This window comes from Aegilops tauschii, chromosome 5 (assembly GCF_002575655.3).
Source record: "Aegilops tauschii subsp. strangulata cultivar AL8/78 chromosome 5, Aet v6.0, whole genome shotgun sequence".
NCBI classification, from domain to species: domain Eukaryota; kingdom Viridiplantae; phylum Streptophyta; class Magnoliopsida; order Poales; family Poaceae; genus Aegilops; species Aegilops tauschii.
Window position 1 is genome coordinate 262142337 of NC_053039.3, and position 5335 is coordinate 262147671.

Below are 5335 nucleotides of genomic sequence, written 5' to 3' on the forward strand. Positions count from 1 at the left end.
AACGCCTCGGCCCCGTCGCCTTATAAAGGGCTGCTTCCAAGTGGCTGACGCGTGGGACCAGGTGACCCTATCAAATCTCGCAATAGTCACGCTCAACATACGTTTATCCGCTCCGCCTACTTCAGCGCCCCATCCCGCGCGCTTCCCCGGAATTTTGTATGCCGTGAAATCCGGGATACACCGCAATCAATCGCGCCAACGATTCTACACTCCAAGACAGTACTCGGGAGATGGTGCTATAAGTTCAGTCAGCAACTTTCTGAATGGATCAAGGCGACTGAATCGATGCTGAAGTACCAACGTGAGTTGTCCATCTTGCGGAAAACGCCCGCGAGGTGCAAAGCTCAGAACAAATTCAACTTCAACCCACTTTCCACTCGAAGCTTAATCCATTCGGGTGCTACTGATGAGGATACAGACCTGGGGTAGGGTCATGAGCCTGACCCATACGTCCTACCCAAGGTCACTACCCTAGAAGATAAGAAGTCCAAGAGGCAACAAGGGACCCCCAGTCAAAGATGTCGAGTGCAATCCACTTGACCAGCCATATCACTCGGGTGTCCCCCTACCTATTGTCACTCGACCATTCAAGGAATCACTGGACCTACCGAAGATCAGGAGTCACTCAGCATTGCAACGGTCAGGCGTTCACTCCGTAGTCTTTAAGGTCATTAATAGCACTTAAGGCTGGCGTTATCAGTAACGCCCCTACTTTATGTACATTAAGCCCCTTGTAATGGAGGACGGCTGGGGTCCTGGCGTACTCTATATAAGCCACCCCCTCCTCTGGGACAAGGGTTGGCACCCCTTGTAACATCACACACATATAATCCAGTCGACCGCCTCCGGGCACCGAGGCGTAGGGCTATTACTTCCTCCGAGAAGGGCCTGAACTCGTAAATCTCGTGTGTACACCTTCACCACAACTGAGATCTTGCCTCTCCATACCTACCCCTCTTTCTACTGTCAGTCTTAGAACCACGACATTAGGCGCCTCCTGAGACGTCGGAGCCCCCAGCACCTGGCTGTCTGGCGAGGCCCCTTTAGCCCTGGGGCGTCTTCCTGTCGAGGCTGGTGTCCATCTGCCGAGGCCGTGGTCTTCACGAGGCCTTCATGGTCTTGTGCTGCCACGGCCGGGGCCGTGGCCGGTCGTAATGCAGCCTTGACCTGGCGCTCTTCCCGAACCGCCACCAGAGCTGCACTGGCGGACTAGGGTGTGGCGGCGAGGTAGAGCACTAGGGGCTTGAGAGGGCGCGGTGCCACCATCACAGGAGGGCTGGTCAGGTACTTCTTGAGGCCTTGAAACGCTTTGTCGGCCTCCTGTGTCCATTCGAACGGGCCTTTCTTCTTCATCAGCTTGAAGAAAGGCAAGGCACGCTCCCCCAGCTTGGAGATGAAGCGTCCTCACGCGGTTACGCGCCCAGCGAGCTTCTGCATTTCTCTGAGGGATTGGGGCGGACTCATGTCTTCGATTGCCATGACCTTCTCTGGGTTGGCCTTGATTCCTCTGTGGGACACGAGGAAGCCTAGAAGCTTGCCAGAAGGAACGCCAGACACGCACTTCTCTGGGTTGAGCCGCAGGTCCACTTCACGAAGGCTCGCGAAGGTTTCTTCCAGGTCCTGGATCAAGGTCTTTGCCTCCCGAGATTTTACCACAATGTCGTCAATGTAGGCCTCGGCGTTTCACCTGAGCTGCCGGCCCAAGGCGATGTGCATCAGTCACTGGAAGGTTGCGCCCGCGTTGCGCAACCCGAACGGCATGCAGGTGTAGCAGTACACCCTGCATGGGGCCAGGAAGGCCGTCTTCTCCACGTCTTCTATCGCCATCTTGACTTGATGATAGCCCGAAAATGCATCCAGGAAGCACAGCAGGTCACACTCAGTGGTGGAGTCGACAATTTGGTCGATGCAAGGGAGCGGGAACGGATCTTGAGGGCAGGCCTTGTTGAGGTTGGTGAAGTTGACGCACATGCGCTCCTTTCCTCCCTTCTTCAGCACAACCACAGGGTTTGCCAGCCATTCGAGGTAGCAAACCTCGTGAATAACACCTACCGCCTCCATCTTGCGGGTTTCTTGAACGATGAAGGCCTGCTTCTTGGTGGACTGCCGCCTTGCTTTCTGCTTCACGGGGCGTACATTAGGGCACACATTCAGGTGATGCTCAATCACCTGTCTTGGGACCCCCGCTAGCTGTTTGGGTTCCCACGCGAACACCTCCTTGTTTGAGCGTAGGAATTTCACCAGTGCCTCCTCCTGGTCGGGGTCGAGATTGGCACCTATGGTGAAGGTGGCGCCGGTGGATCCATCCTCATCAACTGGTACCTGCTTGGTCTCCGCCTTGTCCTGGGTGAACAGCTGCTTCTTCTTGGTTGGCGCAGCTCCCTTGGCCTTGGAGGTGTCGGCGGGCTGGGCTGCTGCAGCTGTCTTGAGGGCGAGCTTGAACGCCAGCAGAGCATCTTTGGTATCTCCAGCTACGGTGAGGACGCCGCTGCTCCCGGGCATCTTCATGAGGTTGTAGGCCGAATGGGTCGCTGCCATGAATTGGGCCAAGGCGGGGTAGCCAGGGATGGCGTTGTATGGGAGGCCGATGTGGGCGATGTCGAAGTTGACCAGCTCCGTGCGGAAGTTGTCGTGGGTGCCGAAGGTCACCGGGAGGCGGGTCTACCCCAGGGAGCCGGAGGAACCGCCTCCGATGACCGAGAAGGGCTTGCTGGGTTGGAGTCGTTCCAACGGTACATGGAGGAGGCTGAAGGCCTATACCGAGAGCACGTTGAGGCCGGCACCGCCGTCGATGAGGGTCCTGGTGACAGCCACCTGGCATATGGTGGGCATGGAAAGCATTGGGAGCGCACCCGAACAGGCGGTGTTCATGGGGTGATCGCCCGAGCTGAAGGTCAGGTCGGCCTTGGATGCTGCCCAACCCGGAGGAGCTCCGTGCCGCGTAAGGGCGGCGCCAATCTAGCGGACGAACGACTTGATGTGGCGGCCCGAGGGTGGCTCCTGCGAGCCGCCCAGGAGAGCTGCGACGACTGGGTGGCCGGCGCAGCGTAGTGGGTGAGGAAGAGGTTGCGCAGCTCCTCCCAGGAGGCCACAGAAGCCATTGGCAGGTGGAGCAACCACACGCGCGGGACGCCTGTGAGGGCCATGGGGAACCAGTTGGCCATGACCTTGTCGTCGCCCCCGGCCTCGAGGACGGCCTCCTCATACGCCAGTAGGAAAACCAGCGGATCCGTCGCGCCGTTGTAGCGCGGCGGCATCTCTGGCTTGAACTTGTGCGGCCACCGCACCTGTCGCAAGGCGGGGGCTAAGGGTCGGAGCTCCCTGGCCCCAGCGCTGGCTTCGGCCGCCGGAGCCGGCGGCGCGTCGTCTGCCATGAGGGCGAAGCGCAGTGTTGATGGAGAGCGGGTCGATAGAAGGGAGAGCTCCGGCGCACCCCTACCTGGCGCGCCAAATGTTGGATATCGGGTTCCGGTAAAACCCTTAAGGTTCGAACTCTGGGGTGCGCACGAAGATCTTCTCCCTACTGATCCACGCCCCAAAACCTCGCCGCGAATCTAAGCTAGCACAATGAACAACACAAGGGACACGAGGTTTATACTGGTTCGGGCCACCATTGTGGTGTAATACCCTAATCCAGTGTGTGGTGTGGTGGATTAACTCTGGGGCTGATGATGAACAGTACAGAGGAAGAACAGCCTCGCCAGGGGTGTTCTTGAGCTGGTGTGGTGTTCTCCTAGGGAAGGATTTGATGCTTTCTACCATGGTGTCTATCTCTATATATAGAGGCCCTGGTCCTCTTCCCAAATATTGAGCGGGAAGGGAGCCAACAACAGCCATTTTGAAGGGGGACAACTAGTACAAGCTATCCTGACTAAAGGTGGTCTTCGACTACCAAAGGCACTGGTGATGATGCCGTCTTGGGCTCCACGGTGATCTCCGTCCTGCCGCTCTGCTGGTCTTGGTCCCGTTGCACTGATATGGTAACCTTTGCTTGATGCCTCGGTACTCTGCGCCTACCCTCGCCCCCTTTGCACCAAAGAAGAAACGATGACACTGCGCTGGCTGGCGCCCGCCTGGCGCCCGCCTGGTCTTGATCGTCATGGCTTGCGTCACGAGCACCTCGCGACGTAATCCTTGGCTTGATCTCTCCGCCTCCTTGCAAGCCTGCCTGGTGAGGCCGCCCCTGAGGAAGCCTTGTGTCGTCCGCCCCGCGAGGCTTGGCCCCTCGCGAGGGTCTTGAGTGTTTGTTGATGAAGACGGGCCGTACTGGGCCACTGCTCGAGCCACGTTGCAGGCCGCAGGCAGGCAAGTCTGGGGACCACCGTTCCCAAAACGCCGACAATCCCCAAGCTTAGATGCTTGAGACTTATTGAAATATTATCTTGGGGTGCCTTGGGCATCTCCAAGCTTGAGCTTTTGTGTCTCCTTAATTTCTTTTATATCTCGGTTTCCCTAAATCTCAAATACTTCATCCACACAAAACTCAACAAGAACTCGTGAGACAAGTTAGTATAAACCAATGCAAAAACCTTATCGTTCTCTACTGTAGCAAATCACAAAAATTATTATTCAACATTGCATACTAAATGTCTCTGCATATTTAATACTCCTATCCTCAAATAGAATCATTAAACAAGCAAACATATGCAAACATAACAACAATCTGCCAAAACAGTATGGTCTGTAAAGAATGCAAGATTCATCATACTTCCCTAACTCCAGAAATTATGAGAAAACTACTAAACTATAGAAAATTTATCAGAGCGCAATATGCAAAAAGTTTCAATATTTTATCATTTTCTGACTTTTCTAGGAAATTTTTGCAACAGCGGTAAACTTTCTGTTTTGAAACAGCAACATGTATACTTGCAAAATAAGCATGGTAAAGGCTATCCTTGACATTTTTATTGAAAATATAGATGCAAAACATTATTCTAAGTAACAACAAGCAAATAATAACAAAAGAAAATGACGCTCCAAGCAAAACACATATCATGTGGTGAATAAAAATATAGCTCCAAGTAAAGTTACCGATGAACGAAGACGAAAGAGGGGATGCCTTCCGGGGCATCCCCAAGCATAGGCTCTTGGTTGTCCTTGAATATTACCTTGGGGTGCCTTGGAAATCCCCAAGCTTAGGCTCTTGCTACTCCTTATTCCATAGTCCATCGAATCTTTACCCAAAACTTTTGCCTACTTTTGTAGATGGCTGGCAGGACCGCCCCGGACTAAGTCCATGCGGGCAGCCACAAGATCATCTACGAGGTTGTCGAAAGACTCCTCCAGAGCCTTGAGATACTCCACAACCATCTCGATGGCTTCGTATCGCTCTCCC